A 24,611-nucleotide genomic window follows, 5' to 3' on the forward strand; every position below is an offset into this window, starting at 1 on the left:
GTAAGTTGTCAGCATGGAGAATCTATCATGATATGACAGGTTAGAACTCAGCCACGTATATCTTACGAAGTTGGAGCGGATAAGACAGCGGATAAGACAGTAATTGTGGTCCTCCTTAACTTTGTCACGTTGTGTCATGTGATGTGACTGAGAACAAGTCCAGTCTAATCAGGCTAATGATTAATTAATGTCAACCATCAATATTTAAGTATCCATCCTTTTTCATATATAATCACCTGCATAAACTTGATTACCATTTCTCTAAACCAGGTCAAATCCTCTAAACCTGGTAGATAGCTAAGAGGACATCTTTGCACGTACAACCAATAACTCACTCTCAGTCTATTACAACAGAGTTTATTATCCGTTTTTTTTTATATAAATTTTTTGTGAGCGAGAGGGTCAAGAGTTGGTTTCTACCTGAGACAATATAGCTGCAAACGCCCCTTCTTGTAGAGATATAAGAAGATAAAATTGGAGTGAATTGTCAAAGGTGGCCCTAAACTTATTCAGAATCAATCATAACAAAAGAAAAAAAAAATCTTTAGTGAACTGCTAAGACTGAGTTGCATACAGGTTAAGCTCTCGATGTCCTAAGATTCTTAATTAGCGAAGACTGATCGGTTGAATTTCTTAATTCTGTTTCTAGATCGTGATAAGATGTCTCCTCAGAAGACAAAAAGATATGCTAATGGTTTTATTCCTTCTATTTGTATATATTATTCCAACTTGAATAGTAATAGTGTATGCTTCTTCAACATTGTGCAACAAAAATATATTTATGGAACTCATCCATTACGTTGCTACAAAAAAATTGGTTCAATACAGAATGACTGTAATCATATCCTTGATTATCAGTTGCTTAATATTCGTATCTTCATCAGCTGCGGTGTTTGTTCAGACAAAACCCGGTTGCCAACCTAAATGTGGCAACATAAGCATTTCATATCCATTCGGCATTGGTGAAGGTTGTTTTCTTGACCCAACTATTTACGGTCTTGGCTTCAACGTTACGTGTGATACTTCTAATGATCCACCAAAACCTTTTCTCCATATGACGACGTCAGAATATTCATTTGGCGATGAAATCTTGAGTATATCAGACACTGATATCCGTGTGAAAAGCTCAATAGCAGAAAATTGTTTCATGGACCCTGGTTTTAATCGACTTAGTAACGATTACACTGCTTCCTCAGAAGATACCCCATTTACGGTCTCCCAAACCAAAAATAGAGTCTTTGCTGTAGGGTGCAATACATCAACTAATGTACTAATGCAATTATATGGTGCTAGAAGGAACTTCACAGCTACATGCTATTCAAATTGTGAGACATGGAGCAAAGTGATAGAAGGTTCTTGTAGTGGAAGTGGGTGTTGTCAAACACCGATTCCAAAGGGGGTGCATGAGATTTCTGGGACTGTAGAAAGCTACCAATACGAAGTTTGGCCTTACAATCGTTGCAGCTACGCCTTTGTGGCCGAGACCGACCGCTTCAACTTCAGTGCATTGGATCTCGAGGATATCTATAGAAAAGATAGAGATGCTATAACAACAGTACTTGACTGGGCGATAGGGATGGAGACTTGTATCGAAGCAAGAAAAAATATGTCCACTTTTTTATGCCAAGGTAATAGTTCTTGTATCGATCCAGTAAACAATCCTGGATATCAATGTGCTTGTGACAAGGGTTACGAAGGAAACCCTTACCTCAAACCTGGATGCCAAGGTACGTAAAATAATTGTATCATTTTCGTAGATTTCAGCAACGCCTTTTTTCTTAACTATGGTTATAAATATCATGGGAATAGATATAAACGAGTCCAAGAATGAAACTAGCAATGGATGCACAAGTATTTGCACAAATACTATAGGGAACTACAATTGTTCCTGCCCTGAGGGCATTCCTGGGGATGGAAGAAAAGATGGGAGTGGTTGCATATTCCCGAAACATGAATTTCCTATATTAGGAGTCACTTTGGGTACATTCCTATTCTTTAACTTTCTGTTACAATAATGTGTTATTTTGTATCCTTGCTTATATAACTCTGTTACTACTTGCTACGTATAATGGAAATGGTAATGTTCATGCAGGTATTGGTTTGGGGTTACTTGTATTTCTTATAGTTGGTAGTTCTTGCTTATACTTGATCATAAAGAAACGAAAGCTCGTGAAACATAGAAATATTCTTTTTGAGCAAAATGGTGGATTGTTGTTAAAACAAAAGCTAGCCTCGAATGAAGTTGGTGTAGATTCAACAAAGATATTTTCTCCAGAAGACTTAGCACTGGCAACCAACAATTACGATGAGAGGCTCATCCTTGGACGAGGAGGCTTTGGTACAGTTTACAAGGGAACTTTACCTGATAATCGTACAGTTGCTATTAAGAAATCACAAGTAGTTGACCAGAGCCAAATAGGACAATTCATAAACGAACTTGTTATTCTAAGTCAGATTAACCATCGTAACGTGGTAAAACTCTTAGGTTGTTGTCTAGAGACTGAAGTTCCATTACTTGTTTACGAATATGTTTCTAATGGTACCCTCTATGAACATATTCATCGCAATGATGGTATGTCATCCATTTCATGGAAAAGTCTTCTGCGAATAGCGTCTGAAATTTCAAATGCACTTGCATATTTACACTCATCGGTGTCCATTCCTGTCATTCATAGAGATATCAAGTCTACTAATGTATTGCTAGATGAAAACTACACTGCGAAGGTTTCAGACTTTGGAGCATCAAGGTTGGTTCCTCTGGATCAAACTCAATTAAATACACGAGTGCAAGGAACTTTTGGATACCTGGATCCAGAATATTTTTTGACCAGCCAACTGACAGATAAAAGTGATGTTTATAGTTTTGGTGTAGTGCTAATAGAACTCTTAACAGGAGAAAAGGCCCTTTCTTTTGAGAGGTCAGAAGAACAGAGAAATCTAGCTGTTTATTTCATATCTTTATTGGAAGAAAAACAATTTCTCCCATCTTCTAGACTCTCGAGTATTTAGTGAAGGAAATCCGGAGCATGTGGTCGTTGTTGCAGAGCTTGCAAAGAGATGTCTTAACTCAAAAGGCGAAGATAGGCCTACAATGAAACAAGTTGCAGCAAAGCTAGAAGGCCTCAGAAGCTCAGAGAAATATGCACCGAGTTATCAACCAGGTCATGAGGTTTCTGAGAATGTGGCAGTCGAGGTTGAAAGTGACCTCTATGTTCTGCAACAGAGCTCTTACAGTACTACATCTTCTTTCGATTACTCTGGACAAAATAGCTTGTCAACAAACATAACAGGTCCCCGATAATTGTGGGGAACTTTTCTGTCATTGTGCAACTCTTCAATTTTAATGTATAATAAGGGCTCTGTATTTATATGCGCCACTAGTATTGTGAGTCTTTTTTGTGTTGCAGGAACTGTTAAATGGTTTGCCTTATTTTCTTCTTGAAAATTTGAGGCCTGTTAAAAAAAAAGTTGTATAAAAGCACAAGGGTACAAATTTTACAATCAAAAGCGATAACAATGTAGTCATCAACTAGAAACACTCCGTCCGTTACTCGAACCAAATGCTGTCATAGTATACATGTAGTTGCAGGAAATCCCACAACTACAAGCTACACCAAAGAACAAGATCTAAAGTCTAAACAACATTCTTAAGTGCAAAAAAGGTAAAGTAGACGCATGATTTTTTACGTGGGTCGATCTATAATGAGATGTACTTCCACGGTTTTCACTACCGGTGTATGTGTTATATTGAGATTCCATCAAAAAGTGGTGGTGGAGATTTGAAATGGAAAAGAATGCTTTTTGGAGAAAGATAATTGTGGAAAAATATGGAGAATCATCAACCGGTTGGGAAATTCTGCAACCGAAAGGGACAAAAGGATGTAGTTTGTGGCATAATATTTATAATGAGCTCGAGGATTTTAATAAACATGTGAAATTTAAGATCGGTGCAGGAAATGCAATTATATTTTGGGAAGATTTTTGGATTGGAGATGACGTCTTATGCAGTAGATTTTCATTGGCATTTGAAGCTTCAAGAACAAAAGGGAAAGTGGTGGCTAGGTTATATGAGATTGCGAGTGACGGCATCAAATGGAAGTTCATGTCTCGAAGTAGATATTCTAAAGCCATAATGAGGGAGATCGCTTCCATAAACTATTTACTAGAAGCGGTGAACATTCAAGAAGGGGTTGTAGATTCTAGATTGTGGATGGTGGATAGAAACAATATGGTTGATGCTTATACGGTTAAATGCGGGTTTGGATCTCTTTGTGACCAAGGCGATATTAGCTTTCCAAGTGAGATTATTTGGAGTCGACATTATCCGTACAAAGTAAACTTTTTTCTATGGCTTTTATACCATCAAAGGTTGATGACGACGGGCAAGCTTATTAGAAGGGGTATGAATGTGGATAGGATGTGCCGGTTTTGCGAAGAAGAAGATGAAACAAGTGCCCATTTATTCTATGATTGTTGGCGAACAAAGAAAACTTGGGATTATTTTGTCGAAGGATGCAACATCAATCGGAACTATGATAGTAATATCTCCGCGACCATAAAAACTTGTAGAAAAACAAGCATGCTTAACACGACAATTTCTCAGTGGTAGTTGCAACAAGTACTAACATGTACGAGGAAAAGATGAAATAAAACCACAAAGAAAAACTTTTAAATGTTGTAAGACCTTTAATCTACCACCACTTATTATTCGCTTGATGTGTACCAAAGAAACAGTAGTTCATGAAGAGTTCCCATTAAAAGTACTAGCAATAAAGTTGAATTCAATTATCTGAGTTCTCAATTCTCCAACTTGCCTAGCTGAAAGCAGATATATCCTTTCCAAGCAAACACCACCTGCAGTGAATAAGTTTTTGTTAGTATCCTATCAATAACTTAGTCACACTAGAAATTTCTTATTAATTAGTAAGTATTACTAACCAAGTAAGGTGTTGAATTAAAACCTAGATTTCGCAAGCATAAATTAGCCGGGATAACGTTGTTGCGATAAAAGTGCCAAAAAGCTCTGGACCAAGAGACCGTCTCGCATATGCAATAAGAGAGAAATGAAAGCAGACAAGAATAGTGTAGTTGTAAGAAATCTTACGACTACAATCCACTCAATCTGATCTAATCTCTAGGTGATCATTATGAACTATTGTTTTATCAATTGAAGATTAAGATTGCTTACAAATTAGATCCAAGTCTTACAATAATTCTACTTGAGACCTAAATTCACTTTCTCTGTCTTCCTATTTCTTAATCAAGACTTACTATAGAATCCTCCCAGAAACAATGAATCTCTCCTTTATATAGGATTTTACATAGTGGATGACAGCTAAGAATCCCTTTATTTTCGGGATCACTGTGCGACGTATTCACTCATATACAATTGCTCATCCTCGCATAACTTACTTCTTCGCATAATTCTTCACACTTTACTCGTGACTTTGCTGACATTATCTGGTGAGTTATCTCAATTTGATGTTTGCGATGCTCCTCGCGTATGTTGTATTCTTCACTTCGCGTAGTTATTAACGTGTGCGATATTTAACTCCTACATTTGCCTCTTCTCATATTGCTTATTCTTCAAGGTGAGCGATATGAGAAATTCTCCATTTTCCAAATCGCACATGTTTGTCTTTTTTCATTTTACTTTGCCGACAACTTTCCATATTTCAAGCTCTCCTTATGTACGCGTGTCCTTTTAACCACTCATCTTTCGACATGTCCTTTTTAACCGTATGTTTTTATCCGTTCGTTTCTTCGCATTAATGAGAATAAATCTTGAAAAACGGGTCGCTCTTTCCTATATATTCTCTTCTACCTTATTCTTTTTATTCCTTTCATTCTTCTTCATCTTCTCTGCAAATTTATACTCTTCATTCCCATTCTTTAATGGCTCCTGCAGGTAAAAAGATGGAGATCGAATTTAACAGAATGAAGACTGACTTCAATCAGAGGGGTTATGAACTCTCCCTTCCTCCTACATGTAATTTCGCATCCAAACTTAATCTTGATCTAATCAGATCTGAGAAGTGGATTAACCGAATAATCATCGTTTCGTTAAGTCAACTTCAATGTCTGCCAATTCCTTTATATAATCCTGAGATTCCTCTTTCCTATAAAATTCTTGCTGATGAAAGATTCGCACGAGGAATATTTAAGTTGAATGGTGATGCTATCAAGATACCAGAGTATGCTCGTCGCGCAGCTGGTCTTGAAAATTCTTATCCTGATGAAGTGCGAAAATAGGATCATCGTGATAAAATTATAGATCCTGCTGAGTATACTCTTGATAATTTCTTTAAGAATTATTACATCGCTATCATGAAAAGTAATGTGATTAAATGGGTTTTTCGCATAAGGAGAATAGATGGAATCGCTGAAGATGAAAAATTATGCGAGATGTTGATTGGAATTCAAACTCCAATCGTGCTGCTCGCAGATCCAATGATTATAGTTGGCTTAATTGTCCTGTCATCTTGGTAGGGTCCTTTGTATCTGGTAGAGCTGCTGATGGTTCTGATAATCCTCTGCCAGAAGATTTCCCTCTTTACCAACCTTGGGAATTCAAATTACTCGAAAATGAGAAAAAGAAAGTAGCGGTGTGTGATCCTCTTAATCCAATTTGTAAATTTATGTAACCTTCTTATATCTTATTTCTTATCTTGATTATTCGCGTAGCTGAATCCTTTGAAAGACAAAACTTTAGGCAAAAGCAAGAGCCTCCTAAGAAACTCGCGTCAAAAACTTTATCCAAGAAAACCTCATCAAAAGAGGATATCTCTAGGAAGCGTGCGAGATATGATTCCTCTTCAAGCTCAGAATCTTCGGATGGAAATACTTTGGCTTCTGAAGAAGAGGTATTGATTGATTCGTATCGTAAGAAATTATCTGATCTTTTTTCTGGGGATGCTCTTGCTACTCTTGAAGATGATGAAACGGAGCGTGCTTTCAAGATGGTCTCAAATATCTGTACTACTCCTGATTTGGGGGATCGATCCCTTCGCGGATCTTCCTCTGCAATAAATCCATATTTTCAATTTGCAATGAATGACTTGGTAATATTTCTGCAACATTTTACTTTTATCTTTTCCTTATTATTTCTTCCTTTGCTTATGATGCTTTTATTTCTACAGAGTGCCCGCATATCTTATGTAATTTCTTTAGACAATGAGAGAAAACTTCGCAAGTTGCAAGATGGGAATACTACACTGAAACATGAGAAGTCTATTTTTTCATATGCGAATGCGAATCTTACAAGCGAGAAATCAAAACTTAAAAATGAGAATTCTACTAATTCTCAATTGGTTTTCCAAGCTCGAGAAAGAAATAAAGAACTTATTGGTATGCAACTTATACTTCCTCACTCCTTTTCTTTTATGTGATCGTTCGCACTTCTTACTTAATTATCTTCGCAGACCTGTATGACCTTTCAGATGAAGTGGCTAATCTTCCCGATGCTGAAATTATTTTAGAGCATCTCAATTCCTCTTTAATTGTTATCCTACTCGAGGATTTGAAAACCTTAGCTTGGAAGAACTAAGATTAAAATATACTACCCTTAGAGAACGCCATAAAAATGCATTATCCGCTGCTAATAATTTCAAACGACGTTTTTATGAGGAAAGAGAAGCAATTCAAGTATTAGAGGCGAAGAAGAATAAACTTATCACCGAGAAAGATGAAATCACTCTTAAGGGTGCGAAAGCACTAGAACAATTTCAAGAATCCAATATTGAGGTTAAGATAGAACGTGACTCAGCTTGTCGTGAGAGAGACATTCTTGTTGAGGAAAGAAATTTAATTCGATCTCAACTCCTTATAGAAAATGAAGCTGAGTTTAAGTGGGATTCTAGAGTTCTGAATGATGCTAGAAATAATTTAGGTGTAATGTACTTGTTCGCACCATGATCTGTGATGTCCTTCCAATTTCTTCTTTAATATATCTGCAATTGTTTTATTTGTTGCTTCTACTTGCCCATTAGCTTGTGGATACAAAGGAGTTCACTTTCCACACTTTATCTTGAATGCATTAAGTAACATTTCTATGTTCTGTCCCTCAAACTGTTTCCCATTATCAGATACCAACTGTGCAGGAATTCCGAATCTGCAAATGATATTTTCGAATATGAATGTAAAGATATCTTTGTCGCGAATATGTTGTACTGCCTTCACTTCTGTCCATTTAGTAAAATAATCTGTTGCGACTATTAAGTATCTTCTTTGTCCAGTTCCTGGTAAAAATGGCCCCACAATGTCTAAGCCCCATTTTCCAAAGAGCCACACACTGGTTGAAGATGACAATGGTGCTCCTGGTGCATGTATCTTCTTTCCATGCCGCTGACAATCTTCGCAACGTCTTGATATTTGTTTTGCATCTTCATGCATATATGGCCAGTAATAACCTTGCATTTTTGCCCTATTTTCCAAAGATCTTCATCCACTATGATTGCCAGCATCTCCATTATGTAACATTTTCAGCACCTTTTCTCCTTCCTCTCGTGTCAAACATCTGAGTGATGGTCCTCTAAAGGATTTTCGTTATAGCAACCCATCTCTTAATTCATAATTTGTTGCTCGGCTTTTTAACTTGTGTGTTTCCAATCTATTTCTTGGTGTTTCTCCTTTCGCCAAATATGCATGAAGTTCCATTCTCCAGTCTGCGACATTATTTATTTGTTCTTCTTTTTCATTATCTATGACCATCACATCCACATCTTCCTCTTCTTTATTGATTGATGGTGACAGAAGTGTTTGTATTTTTATGCATCTCGCAGTAGGATCTGTCATCATACTTGAAATGAAAGCAAAAGCGTCTGCGAGTCTATTATCCTTTCTTGAAATGTGCCTCCATTTTATTTTTGGGATTTTCGCTGATAATTCTTCAACCATCTTCTTGTATTTCTTCAGGGATGGTTCATTTGTAGTATACTCTCCTTTTATTTGGCGAATAACTAGCTGCGAATCACTAGTGATCCTGGCGTTTTCTAGTTTCATTTCTATTGCGAATTTTAATGCATGTATCATAGCTTCATATTCTTTTTCATTATTGGTGGATGCAAATTCCATCTGAATGAAAAAGTCATCTTTATTCCTTCTGGCGAAATTAAAACAATTCCAACTCCATTTCCTTCTCCATATGATGATCCATCTACCAGTATTTCCCATCTATTTGGTTCTGTTAATAAATCTTTTGGATCTCCATGTTCTTCTTCTACATCCATCATTTCTTCTACTGCTTCATCTTCTTCTAAAGGAAATTATGCCAAGAAATCCGCAACAACCTGTGATTTTGGTGAAGACAAAACTTCATATTTTATATCAAAATGTCCTAATTGTGCATTCCATCTCTCCACCCTTCCTGATCTTTTAGAATTCTTCATCACTGATTCAATTGGTACTTTTGTTAATACCTTTATCTTGTGTGCTTGAAAGTATATGCGGAGCTTAAATGATGCATAAACTAATGCTAAGATTAACTTTTCAACCTTTGAGTAATTCTTCTCTGCGGTATTAAAAGTTTTGCTAATGTAATAAATGGGTTTCTCCACTCCTGCGTCTACTCGCAGTAACACATCACTTAATGCATGCGACGTTGTCGCAAGGTAAATCAATAATTCTTCTCCTGGTTCTGCCTTTTGCAAAATAGTTGTATTCATAAGATGTTCTTTGATTCCTTTAAAAGCCTTTTCACATTCATCACTCCATTTAAATTTTGCACCTTTCTTGAGTATATCGAAAAAATATTTGCATTTGTCTGATGATCGCGAAATGAATCTCCCCAGCGAAGCTAGAAGCCCATTCAACTTATGTACATCTTTTATTGTTGATGGTGTTGGCATGTTACGAACTTCTTGCACTTTTTATGGATCAACCTGTATTCCTTCCTTTGATACAATGTAGCCTAAAAATTTTCCCGATGCAACTCCAATATTACCCTTCCCGGGATTCAATTTAATGTTATACTGCCGTATTTGTTCAAAAATCTCCCTCAAGTCTTGTACATGGTCTTTAGCCTCTTTACTCTTTACTAACATGTCCTCCACGTATACTTCTAATGTTTTGTGTATCCATTTTGCGAACACCTTCTCTACCATTCTTTGATATGTTGCTCCCGCATTTCGCAAACCAAATGGCATTTTCGTGTAACAATATAAACCTCTAGGGGCAAAGAAAGCAGTATGTTCTTGATCTTCTTCATCGAGAGGGATTTGGTTATAACCTTTGTACCCATCTAAAGATGATACCCTATCATTTCCTGCTGCGGATTCCACCATTTGAGGAATATCTGGTAATGGAAAACTATCTATGGGGCAAGCTTTGTTTAAATCAGTGAAATCTATGCAAATCCTGATTCCTTTATTTTTCTTTGGGACAATGAACATATTCTCTATCCATTATGGGTATTTAGCTTCACATTTTTGTTAATCTCCAATCTGTGGAAAGCAATTGTTGGATCTATTCCTGGTATCTCATCCATGTTTCCTGTCAAAATATCTTTATATTCTCGCAGTAAGTTGACAGTTCTTTCTTCTTTTTCTATATCCATTTTGGTTCCAATTCTCAACATTAGAGGCTCCACTACAGTCCCAACATTTATTTCTTTTGTTGGTTCTGCGGCAGTGTAACTGGGTTTAGGTTCTCCCATTGGTGTGGGTTCTTTAATTGCTTTTATGGGTCCTTCCCCTTCTTCCGAAATTTCGCTGGGTATTCCTTTGCCTTCTTTTGCCCTTATCATATATATTCTAAATTCTTGTTTCTTTTTTGCTTCCTTTACCAATTTTCTGCGAAATTGTTTCTTTTTTGCTTGTCCTTCATAACGCCTTACTTCAATTTGATGACATAATTTTGCATTGTCAACATCTCCTCTGATTTAACCTATTCCAATTGGAGTGGGGAATTCAATACATTGATGCAACGTTGATACCACAGCTTTTATCGCATGTATCCATGATCTTCCTAATAACATATTATATGGCGATTCTATATCCACCACGCACAATGTCACATGTGTTTCGATATCTCCAAGTATAATTCGTACCACTATTTCTCCTTTAGGTTTTGTTGTGGATATTCCAAAGCCGTGAACAAAATATGTTGAACTGGACATTTCTTCGTCTTTAAATCCCATTTCCCGGAATGCATGATAAAATATTATATCAACTGAACTTCCTGTATCAATTAAAGTTTTGTTCAACATCCATTCTCCTGTGGATTTTATTGCTGTCTCCTTCTCTTTTCGTGTAATAGGCACTGTGATATCCAACGGAGATGTATGGTTCAAATTTTCTTTTGGTATTTGTTCCGCCATGAACGCAATTCTTTGCTTTTCCCAATCTTTCAAGGGTGAAGTTTTTTCTACCGCCATAATTTTATTTCCTTCAAAATTTCGTTTATGTATTCTTCCTTTGATGTTTTCATGGAATTCATTAACCAAGCTTTTTGTTATCATATTACATTCCAATTTTTTGCCATTTTCATTAATTCTATTCATCTTTCCTCTAACTGACTCACTGATTTGTTTAATCACTTTCTTGATTTGAATCTTCTCAATCAACAATCTTCAACTTTCGATCTTCAATTCCCTGTTTCTAGCGCCATTATGTAGTTGCAGGAAATCCTACAATACACCCCTCATATAATTTCATTCTTGATCAGCTCATTCTTAGGTTTACACTCTTAATTTTATTGATTAAATTCTGAATGTTCTTACAAGGAAAATAAAGAAATCAAGAATGATCTCTGTTCTGAACTTTCTCTCTCCTATTTACTTGTCTCTTACTCAAAAAAGATCTCCCTTTCCTTTACAACTCGAATGACTATTTATAAGGAAATACATAATGGATGACAACTAATCTGTCCTTTATTTTCGGATATGGTTTGCGACATTCTCGCAACCTTACAAATATTAACTTCGCGAGCTCTCTAATTTTCACAAGACTATCACATCTTTCTCATGATCCTTGCTGACGTCGTTTCTGAAATTGTTTTGCGACGCTATTGTGCAATACCATTGATAACTTCGCTGATACATAATTGTTGCGAGATTCTGATCCTACACTCACGGTAGACCTTTCCTTATAGGACTATCATTATTTAATGTGTTGACAACTATATATTGATGTACACACACCTTAATTCAACCTACAGGTTACCCTTTCTGTGGAGGGGCCACGAGTCGTGGTAGTTTGCTCTGATACCAAATATTAGAGTACCGACCCTAACCTGTAATAAACTCATGGGTAGAGATTCAAATTTAAAACCGGTCTGCAAGTTAAGGGATCCCATCGACTTATAAAGTACCTAATTAAACCCCATTCAAACGATGTGGGACTAAGTTACCAACAACCGAAGACTGTTTGTCGTCCCAAGTTTACTTTTTATATCCGCATGGGATTGTCTGACGTCCAACGAGGATTTTCTATATAAATGGGGGACTATTTTCGGTGTATACCCTGTTTTATGCCCACACAACGAATATTTTTCTGTGAACATTCTCTTTTATGCCCACACAAGGGAGTATCTACCGTTTATATATGCTAATTTTTTCACACGCAATACATGACGCAACCACTCCTTCACATGACGCAATACATGAAAGATTTGGGGGGAGGAAGTGGGGTGAAAGACCCTATTATAGGCTCTAAGTTGCTTTATTTGGTACCCCTCGTTTACTTTGAAGGACGGTCGATAAGATAAATGACGTGTTGTATATTATGAATGGGTATCGATGAGGACGTGCCTTTGTTAATACTGGAGAGGCACTTGGGATGCCTTCATATATGATTGGACCTTGTTTTTACTCGATGGAAAGCAGATTCTAACCGTGAGGTATGAAAAATTAATTTTACGACCTAGCTTCGTGCCCTATATAGTTAGAAAGTCTAGCAGCAAACAGCGGGTAAGAGCCTCACATTATTGGGCCAAGAGAAAATGGTGGGAAATGTATCGAGAAGCCCACTCCTCGCATTCTACTAAAAATAGCCACAGTCTATAATTATGACTCGGGATGGAGAATACGCCGGTGACTAACCCCTGCTTACGTTGATTCTCGTATCTTTCATTTCCCTACTGAACCTCTATTTATTCTGACACATATGCAGGAATTAAAGAAATGATTGCAGATTATATTCACTAAGAAATGACCCGTAGTCTAATCGCGATCTGTTTGAGAGTCTTTGTTTTCATCGTAATCAAAAATCATTTCTTGTCAATCCTTTTTTTCCCCAATTTTGGTTCTTTTTCAGATCTTAAAAACCTACTTTTCGAAGATATCTTCCGTCTCTTCAGGATCGAACATGAATTGCAATGATTCGATAAACGACTGAATGGGATAGATGTAGATGAATAACGCATCCCCTAGAAATGTATAGGATGTTTTCTTCTCGTGCTTCTTGAGAAATAATGATTTGAATTATCAGTTCGGCGACTCTTATTATGATTTTTTTGAGCATCCGATCTAGCTGGTTTTCCATCATCCATTGATAGCCGCATAAATGACTAGATTTTTTTTTTCTATTGGAATGTCTCGGAGTTGTAATCTTCTTATTTGGGTTGTCACCGTCTCCTCTAGGTGTTTATGGAATTATCATGGAGCAGGTTGACTCCTCAACTGTTGCTGAACCTAAGAACCAATGTTCCGTGACACTTATCAGGTGACAAATGTGAAGTGGGCGCTCATCGGCTTCGCCCCGGTTCCCTCGTCAGAGTCCTCATACGAGACCACCCATGCATTCTTAAACTAAGTATTAAAAATATTCTTTTAATTTACTTAGGGATGATTTATATATTACATAGGTTTTGTGCTTCCATATATAGGTTTTGAGTTAAAAACCTGGTTAGATCAATGCGGGACACAAGCACACGAGCCCAAGGCCGTACAACACTCTCCTTTGTATAATCCAATAATAATGGTTCATATGTAGTGCTTTACATATAATACTTCAATTATTGATCCTCAGATATAATTTTTCACGTATATTTTCTCATCGATGACCATTTTATCTAAGTCAATTGCATCGTTAAAATCTCATCAGGATAACACAGGTGGACAAAACCTAAACTAAGAAAAAATGATATATACTATTAAGAAAACACAGGTTGCCTCGTTAAAACCTTGACAAGAAAGTGGAACAAACCTTGATGATAGGAAAAACAATATAGTATGATATCATAAATATAAGTACTGAAGTATGCCTTTGCCCAAAACTTGTATATATCATTCTTTCTATGTTTTATAAGTTTATGGAAAGTTTAATATTAATACACATGCAAAAATAATAGTATCATTTGTAGCTGACTTGTGTTGAAAACTGATGTGTTTCAATCCTCTTGCTTCTTGTTGATTCTAGAAGTTGATACCCTTGAAAAAGTATCATGTTTCATTTATTTGATTCTGATACCATTCAACTATATTAATGCGTCTTCAGGTCTTTAACATTTATCATATACCTTGTTTTTGTTGTCAAGCTAAAAACCTCGTCAAGTACCAAAAACCTTGTGGGAAAACTAATCCTGATTGAAGGGAAAAAAAGGTATAAAAGTATGGTGGAATAATGTACCACAAGATCGGTAATAGATTAAGGTTTCCCAAGATTATTCATCTCTCGTATGATATCTTACAACATCAAAAGTACTCATCATGTGCATTTATACCATCGACATACAAAGTTACAAACCAAATAAAGATTATTTTCTAATAAGCATGACAGAATTATTTACTTGTGCATATTTTCTAATCAAACAATTACTTAGGCAGGTATACCAAATATGTCTTTCTCGTTTTACTCACTAAATTTTTATTTATACTTCTACTCTTTTTTCTTTTCGACAACGCCCGAAAATTAGCTATATTTCTCATTCACTGTATTATTTCACAAAACGATCGGAGCAGAAAAGCCTCTCTCGTATCACAATTCTTGTGGTATATATGTACAAAGGAAACTCTATGATCAAGGAATCCCTATTTGAATCATTCACAGTTCACATCATTATTCTCAACTCTAAAAGTTTTCTTTTTTGAAGATTCCGGAAATTCTAGGGCCTGCGTAAGATTTTGTAATGCTTTTTTATTCTCTTGAAATTGACATATACCCAAGCCCTCTAGTAGGATGGGGATTGTGCCTCAAGAAGGGTTGGGATGGCTCAGTTGGTAGAGCAGAGGACTGAAAATCCTCATGTCACCAGTTTAAATCTGGTTCCTGACATTAAGTATCTACTGTTAAGTTCCTGTCATTGAGCATCCATTATTAACCACATGTTAATAATAAATACTCATACAAATTCGATATGAATCAACATACATTGTTAAAATCCATTGTAAACGTTCAATCTAATTGCATGCGAACTTCGTATTTTCGGGTTATCTCATTTGGGCGACAATAAGATACCAAACACTTTTGCGTATATCTTTACCCCATAATCCGTACATAAATGTTTCATTTCAATTCCTTATGAAGCCATCTAACTATCTGAGTAGAAAAACAACATGATATTTATTATAAGTGAGGGAAAATATGGTTTTATCTGGATTGTACATGTAGGACAAAATATGGATCTACTGGTACACAAAAATCAATAGTTAACCAACCAATAATGTCGGTTTCTAAAATGAATAAGTGAGAATATGTGTGATATTTTATATCCCCTAAGTTGTTATAAAAATGTAGGCACACATAACTTATGCCTTAGACATTATCAGTAACCTTTCATGGTAGACTGATCATATGTAAAAAATGCATAACAATTATCCTATGAAACATCCAATAATCATCTAGTCATTTTAATGTAATCCATCTATGATTAACAACATAAGTGAGTCGTTACATTGCGTTATATGCACTAGTAGGGATTTTAGATAACTATACTCCATAATGACTGTATTCTGTTTCATCACTGTTTGAACCCACCAAGCGTTGGTATGTCAAGTTTGGTTGTCATATTTTAGTGACTCAAAACTCATCTAAGAGTCGCTTGATTATGTAAATAGAGACAACTTCGTATAGGTTATACTAGATAGTCTAGTATTATGTGACATACAAGTATTACCCGAAGAACTGAAGAATGTGAAGAAGTAACGAGCTACAACGACGACATCATCCTTCCTATTGAGGTTAGTAATATTGAATTGAATTGTTTCATTCCTAACGTATTTTCAAGTCGTTCAATATTGAAAACATAACTGCGAAGCTGTGAATGATTATACTCTAGTAGTGGGACATGATCACATGATCATAGTGTTAAGGAATTAGAATACGAAGTATACCGCTTATCTTTTGAGCTTCATATATATATGACATCGACATAATCGTATGAATGATATTGTGATTATGTGCATGGATAAAGGTGAAGATTTCATCCTAGGAAACAATGTTTACATTTGTGTAAAGGAAGTACATTCAACTTGGTTTATGAATCGAAAGGGAAATCGCTAGGCATATTGGCATTGTTATTCATTGCATATCTTTGGATTACCTATATGTTTAAAGGAAGTACATTCAACTTGTTATGTATCTTGGTATAACTAATCCAAGTGCCTGACTTATGATTTGGTATGACTAGTTTTTATTAATTAGTTTAACCGATCCTAAGTAATCACCTGAGATGGTATGATCGATATTTGTAATTGGTGTGACCGATCCTAGTAATTGGTTTGACCGATCACAAAAGAATTGTGTAATCGATCCTTTGTAATTGGTGTAACCGTTCCTAGTAATTTGTATAACCGATCCTAGTGACTGGTGTGTGACCGATCACAAGCAATACCGTGCGAATATGGTAACCGGTCCTGGTAATTTATGTAACCGATCCTAGTAACTGATGTAGCCGATCTTGGTAACTTGTGTGTTCTATCGCAAGTAATCCATATTAAGGTAGAACCAATCCTTGTGACTGGTAGAACCGATTGAACCCATCATAGTTATTTGATATTTGATCAATCACATAGTTTTCTTGGAATGCAAATGAACCAATTCTAAACTTGTTTGGAAGTGTGGTGTAATCGATTCTAAAATTGTAAATATGAAAGAGGATTTACAAAGAAAAGATGTCAACATACTTTGAACACGAACAATAACTCTTATCTTTTTTTGTTCGAAGATCTTTTATTGTTCAAAGATCTTTCTTTATAATAAGAGACCCAAAGTCGCCACATGTCGACACCATAATCATTCTTAATTTTAGTGAAGCCACATCAGCATTAACCATCCCTGTCATCGTTACCTAGTTTTCCAACTATAGTTTCGGATAGAATCCATTTGGCAACTATGATGGTCACAGCTTTTAACTCCAACAGTCACTATATCGTTTGGGAAAATTTAACCACAACTAATCTCAACGAAATACCTATCCGGCTATCTGTAACACGTTTGAATCATCATACCAAAGGTTGCCTTTTTAATTAACTACTAACGGATGACATAAGTTTGTCGACATACCATAAATTATGAAACATCACAACCGCTCAAAACAAACCACTATCTTCTATTTCCGTTCCCTTAATGGATCGAGTTGCAAAATCACAAGTTGACATACGTATCCCTTTGGTAAAACGAAATTACTTCGTTGTTGAAACATGCCGATTATTGTCAGGCAGGCTTTACGATACATCAACAGGAGAAATTAATATGAATACTCTGAAGCAATTTATGAATACACAAGTACAAAGCTTCTTTAATTCGGTATCTTTGTAAGTCAAGTTTAAGAACGAGAAAGTTTCCATTTTCTTCGGTAGTGAACAAGAATGTCCTCGTGTGAATTTAGAGATATACACGATAAAAACATCTTGAATCACAATTGCATTTCAATATCATAACTTGGATTTGTATGGCGGAAATTATGCGGCTCAACTACAAAACAAGCTGATTGAAATACTGAAATTAATTTGGCGTGAGAGATGCTTCTTAGCGTTTGTCGAGTATATGGTCGCATGGTGTCTCTTTAATTATTCTTCGCAGAGGGTATATCCATTCATCAGAACTTTACAAGTGCCATCCACTTCATCCCTCAAAGACACAACTGGTCATTCAACGAAGAGAGATTAGTTAGGAAAAGGTGCAAAATAAATAATGCGCCCTTTTGAGATTTTCGTTATAGACACATTGTTTCACTTTCGCATCTTACAACACATACACGCTTTCCCTTTCATCCTATATATGTCAGTAACACCCTATTTAGATATATAATACGATAAACTGCATCAATTCTTATCAACTCCCAAATTGTTTTACTTTCACTTCCTAAAATTGTATGATACAGAATATCCTTCATGCAAGTTTACATGGAAGAAGTCATATTACAATCAAGACATAATGGTCCAAGACTCTAATAAGTATACTTTGTACCATTCAATAATATTCGGATGTGCATGCATCCAATGACAATCACGGGAAAAGTCATTTTACAATTAGCATCTGCAAAAGACTCAAAGTAGTTTGTACAGCCTAATTATTCCAGTATGCATGCGCGAACCGTCAGAATGATGCCCACAATCAAGAAGATCTGGAAATATCTCAAAAACAGAGAAGATGCTCAAGAGCCAATTGACATTTCAATGGATGTCCATTTATTGCATTTGTACGCTCCAGTCAGAAAGTTATTTACATTATATGACATATTTGTTCATATCTTAGTTTATCAAGTTCTCTCTTTTATGATCAACCTGCATTGTTGAACCACAATTTTCTATTGGCAGAGTAATAAGAGGAAGAAAGTTCCATAACGACCATGCAACTTACAAAAGCAATAATAATCATGTTTCCTTTTAACAGTATTATAATTGTCTGACTTAATTGGATCAAAAGTAAGTTATTTCTCACGGAAGTCACACGGAAAAGGTCATTTTTTAACTCGCGTGCGTATACACCGGGTAAGGAGCTTGACGTCCTTAATAACTCAAGGAGATACTGGCCTGAGATAAATTAAGAATCTTATAATTAAGGTTGTTAATTTAATACTTTATCTACCAGCACTTAAATGCATATCTCTACGAATAAAAATTAATAATGTGCATTTACTAATTGGAGGTTTTTTATTGAGAGATTTCGGAAAATATTGGACAAAGTTTTTTCTTTAATTATGAAAAACGATTTAGGCTTTTATTGCATATCTTAAGAATAATTCGCTTTTTGGAAATTCCTTGATGTCCAAACATCCATGGTCTATAAATACCCAAGTTTACATTTCTAGAAAACTATTATAAGAGCAGGGCGCAAACTTCATATTTTTGTTGTTTCTGGTGGAGCCGTTGATCTAGGGAGGAAATTATGTACCCTAATTAGGCGAAATTTCTTACGACCGCTCGTTTAAAGACTTCTGTGGGATTAAGAAGTTCTACGAGATAATTGCAGTTTATTTTAATTTTTGATTGATTTGATTGACTAATGGTTGTTGAACTTTGATTGCACCTAGTTTGTTTATTCTTGAGAATCTTCTCTTCTGATATATGATTCACTCAAACTAGATCGAAGCGTCGACGGGATCTTTAGAACTGTTTGTAGATCCAAATACATCTTGTGCTAATCTATTGTTAAGAGCCTACGTTATGTGCGTGATTGATCACAAGAGATTAAAGTGGTGTTTTGCAGGTATTTATTGAAGATTAAAGAAGATTTGAAGACAAAGAAGATTTCTTATTTGGTTTCTATATCTTTGGGTGTGCACAAACCTTGATCGGCTGGGATCCACCTAGAATCATATTTATTCGATTGATTGGTTTCATGAGATCGGCATCACCTTATAGTTTCTTGTTAGAATATATATTGATTGATTGCAGATCTAAACTCCGCTACTTCGGTAGTTGTTGGATAGATTGATCTAACCAGGCAAAGGAGTTTATTGTTTAAACGGAAGATACTTTGCATATGTCTTGAGATATGTTTATCTTAAAGAATCAAGAGAGTTGTTACCAAACATATTTGTTGTTCCTTTACTGTTTGGAATACGATCCAAAGGAATTTTTCCAGTGCGTGCACTTATTGAATGTTGGAAGCGCGGGGAAACTGAAGAAACTCAGTGAACTAGGTTTAGTTGCTTGGTTTCAGCTATACAAAGTTTTGGTTTAGATTTTTTATGGCGGCTTAATTATAACACTTGTTGTGTCATTTACTATTCTTTTCCGTAATTATAATAGTTGTTAGTATAATTTATAGTGAATTACAAAAACGTTAACTTCGTATTACTTGACAGTGATCCTATATAGTTTGGTTAAGGCCGAACCTATTATCAAGTAATAACACTTTGATTGTTGTACTGTCTCGATATAGCATCCATAGACGTCCGCACAAAGCGTTTATACCGATTTGTAGTATTGTTTCTACTTTGTCCGTAGACAATCACTTTCGGTATGAGGAATTATAGATGGATAATTTAAAGATTGTGGTGTATTTGGGTACCCTCGTATTTTCAATCACCCCCATCTAAATTGAGTATACCAATAGTAAAAGTCTAGTTGAAGCAAAACAAGTTTCTGTTTAATTTCAAAACATTATATTTTATATTTATCCCTACTGTAGTCTACGAGCCACATACATCCGATAATTTCCACTCTGTCAAACTAAACCAATTGTTTACGCACCAGTAATTTCCACCCAGCTCACTTGTAGCTGCAGGAAAACCTACAACAACACCAAGATAATAACTCTCGCACAAAGATACTAAAGATAGTGAACAAGATAACACTCATTCCATTTTATTAAGTTTTCATAAGATTCTTACATGAATGATCGATGAAGAAATCTTTCAAGGAATACAAACCCTAAATATCTCTTTACAACTTATTTTACCAAACTTATCTATAAATTAACAACAATGGCAAAGAAGAAGAACACAAAATCTTTATCGTTCATCATCATCTTTATCGTCAAAAACCTAGAAAAACGGAATAAAAAGAATTATTTTCATCATCATCGTCGTTATCATCGTATTCATAAGCAAAAAGAAGAAGAAACAAAGTAGATCTGAAAAAAGAGGAGAGGGAAAACAAATCAGAAAATAATTCCCTTCTATTTAATTAAGTATATATTTCCTGGCTGAATTGGGGCCTATACCCCTTATTACGGTCCTATCAAATTTCCCTTCCCATTCCACAAAATTATTATAGGCTACCAAACTTTTAAAAAATACTAATTTATCTCCACATTAATTCCTAAAACTATGTTATATAAATATTAATCTTTTCATTTTCAGTAAATTCAAAAACATAAAAGACCTAAATCTAAAAACCCTAATCAAAATTTTCCAAATTCTACCTTCATCATAATTTTTCCAAATTCTCAAAACCCTAATCAAATTTTTTTTTTGATCCTCGTCTCAAACGATCTTCGATCCAACCAAGAAAAAGATAAATCTCCATAAATTTGTCTAGTTTTTCCATTTTTCCATTGATTTACATGTTTAAATATTGACTTTTGAAAACCCAAATCTCTGATTACACCCATACGGTATATGTTGACACATCGAATAAACCGAATTTGGGTTTTGTTCTTCGCCCATGAAGAGCGTGCCTATTAATCAGTTTATATGATGATTAACATCAACCAATTCTGGGGTTTATAAACGCAAAATGAAAAGACATCACCAGAATCCGTTTATAAGTGTTTTTGAATAACCCGATTCTGGGTAATTTTGTTTTTTTTTAATTATGCAATCCCTTAATCAGGTGTTATGTTCTTGTTAATTTACCGATTAAGATTGTCTCTTCAGATTCCTTTTCATAATCGGTTTTTATATATGTATCACATAAACCAATTAATAATGTTTGACATTCATGTATGTTTTTCTAATTAGAATCAGATTACATATGTTTAATTATGTACCAATTGTTAACTAGCTTTTTTTTTATATATAGATATGGACTTCGGACACCTAGCGTTTTACACTCGATAGCTCACCTTGGAGGGTATTGTTAGGGAACCACAACCAGTGCTATAAATAAGCCTCTGTAAGTTTGCTTATGGGCGTGAGACCCGTCTTGAACAAGCCCTCGCACTGATAGACAAGCTTGCACTAGAATAGCTTTATGACGTCATGAGGTTCACTAGGAGAAGGAGAAACATGATTCCAGCTGAGAGGGAACGATATGAATTTATGGAAGGTATGTGGGAACAAATGGCTCAATATCAAGCCATGGCTGAAGTAGAAGACGCTGCTCTTGATGGTGGTGGTGCTGCTTATGCTGGTGCTCCTGCAAATGGTGGTGGTGCTGCTGCAAATGCTCCCGGTGGTGCTAGTGCTCCTGCTCTTTAAGTTTAAGTTTTAGATATTAAAAGTTTAAATTTATAAGACTTGTGGTTGTTTTAAGTTTTTAAAACTCTTTTGGGATGGTTAAGGTTGGTAATTTATATGATCATGGTGTTGAACTTAATGCACTTAACGTTTTAATTATAATTATGTGTTGCTCATTAATTCTATCCTGAACACATGTCAACAATCGGGCTACTCGATATGTCAACATAAATCGATTGTCAGGGTTCCCTAAAGGAATCGGTTTATGTATGGGGTAAGTATCATCTGATTCATCATGCCTTAGAAATGCTATTTTCCTGGATGTTTTTCAAGCTACAATCGAAACACATATGCACCTCTATAAACCGATTTGTGTCAGTGAAAATTAAATTTTCTTTTACATGTCTTTAATCGGTTTATATTTGTCACAATGAAGACCGACTCCTGCTGGCATAAAAACACAAACATATTTTATAGACCTCCGAGAAGACCAATTATTTCTCTTTTTTGAAAAATAAAAAAGTCATTGGGGACTTTTTCTATATATAAAGACCTCATCCTTAGACCCCATTTTCCCCAAAATTTCTCAATTTATTCCCTCCCACTTCATATACTCCACAACTACTCATTTCATACCTCCACAATGACATCATTTGATTCAAATGAAGATCTATCCATCACCAAAGCATGATATGCGGAAACTCGAGTTAGAAGTCAATCCTATGTCAGGGTGGATACCTTTTCGGCTAGGGCATACAAAAAATATAGGCAAGAGTTTTGGAATCCGAATGGAAGAAGTGTTCAACAAATACATGATCGGCACCTAGTCATCGAAAATGCGATACTTGCTTATTTAGCTATAATCAGATTTTGGATGCTACCCACTTTAACTTTTCCATTGAACAATTTGGAAGTACTTTTGTGGTTTATTTTGCGTAATCCATGTTTTTTGATCTTCCTATTAAACACTACTAACAAAGTAAGTTTGCGTTTTTTTTTTTTTTTTTTTTTTTTTGACAGGAGTAGTTTGTGTTTGTGTTTTTGTAGCATGAAGACGTGAAAGCGCTACCTGGATGAAAAGGGGGAAACATTCGCATTTGATGCAAGCTATCAATTCATGGTATCCAAAATCCCGGATTATTCCCCGGAATTCATGGAGGGTGGATCGGCTCGGATTTCCTTCGATGAAGATTGATGGTTTTAGAAGTTTTTGTGTAGGTTTTGTGGGTCTATGTAAACCTTCATGAGACTATAACTCGACCACTAGGGTCGCCTAGGGGTTTAAAGGCTTGATCCATGTGCTAAATGCATCCTACAATAATGAAATGATTGAAAAAAAAATATCTTATGAAAGACAATAATCGGTTTATATATGCCACATAAAATCCTGATTATCGGAATCAGATTATACATATGCCAACGTCAACCGATTATGGGAGTCCTCTGTTAATTTTGGAACGCCAACGAATAATCGGTTTACAAGTGCATGAACGTAAACCGATTCTTTATACTGTTTACGAAAAAAAATCAAAAAATTTAAATTTTTCGATGTCTTGAAGAACTCTTTAACATTGGTTGATCTCACATCTAAAACATAATTAACACCAACGATTAATTAATGCTAATTAATCAGGGGTAAAAATAAGTAATCAAGTAATTATTGGATAAGGGGTGGTGGGAAAGTTAAATGACCTTTTTTATCATCCAATAGTAGGTCCCAAAAAATTGGCATACGTCCCAGTTTAGCCAGGATATATATGGTCCCAAAAAGATATTTCTGCTAATGCTAAAAGACAATTACATCATCCTTAACGTCATTCCGCGTAATTTCCATTATAAAACAAAACAATGATTTCCATGACCAAAAATATATATTTTAAAGATGGACCAAACCGACAATTGAATAGGTGAAGAAAAGCAAAAAAGAAATTATCTTATATTATTTGCTGGACCGTACGGTAGTTTCTACTTTGATATATATACGCCACCATTGACCATACGTGTTATTGGCCATTATACTTCACCTTGAACATCGGTTTGCACCTTTATTAGCTTTTGGGAAACCGAATCATGTACCACCCAAATTCATTATAGAAAAAGGAACATAAATAATTCATTATAGAAACAAAACTAGTCATAAAAACTCAAAGTGACCAAACTTGTGGTATAAAAACCCCACTCAAATGTTGAGATTCATTAAAACTCCATCTTAAACTAAATTATACAAAAACCACAAAATTTTAAAAAATTGATAAAATAAATCCCAAATTTCAAAATTGGTTTCATCAAATTATATAATGAAACCAAAAAAATTGGTTTCGTCAAATTCTATGAGGTTTCATCAAATTTTACAAATCAAAATTTTGTTTTTTTGGGGTTTTTGTGTT

General features: G+C 35.4%; 1 non-coding gene and 1 pseudogene across 1 annotated transcript; both read left to right on the forward strand.

The window, feature by feature from the left end:
• The first annotated feature begins 829 nt into the window (after positions 1 to 829).
• On the forward strand, positions 830 to 3,301 carry LOC113311165 (annotated as a pseudogene).
• Positions 3,302 to 15,136: 11,835 nt separating this feature from the next.
• TRNAF-GAA lies at positions 15,137 to 15,209 on the forward strand. The gene has a single exon. It is a non-coding gene; the product is annotated as a tRNA-Phe (tRNA).
• The last annotated feature ends 9,402 nt before the right edge of the window (positions 15,210 to 24,611 follow it).

This window comes from Papaver somniferum, chromosome 9, assembly GCF_003573695.1.
Source record: "Papaver somniferum cultivar HN1 chromosome 9, ASM357369v1, whole genome shotgun sequence".
Lineage (NCBI taxonomy): Eukaryota > Viridiplantae > Streptophyta > Magnoliopsida > Ranunculales > Papaveraceae > Papaver > Papaver somniferum.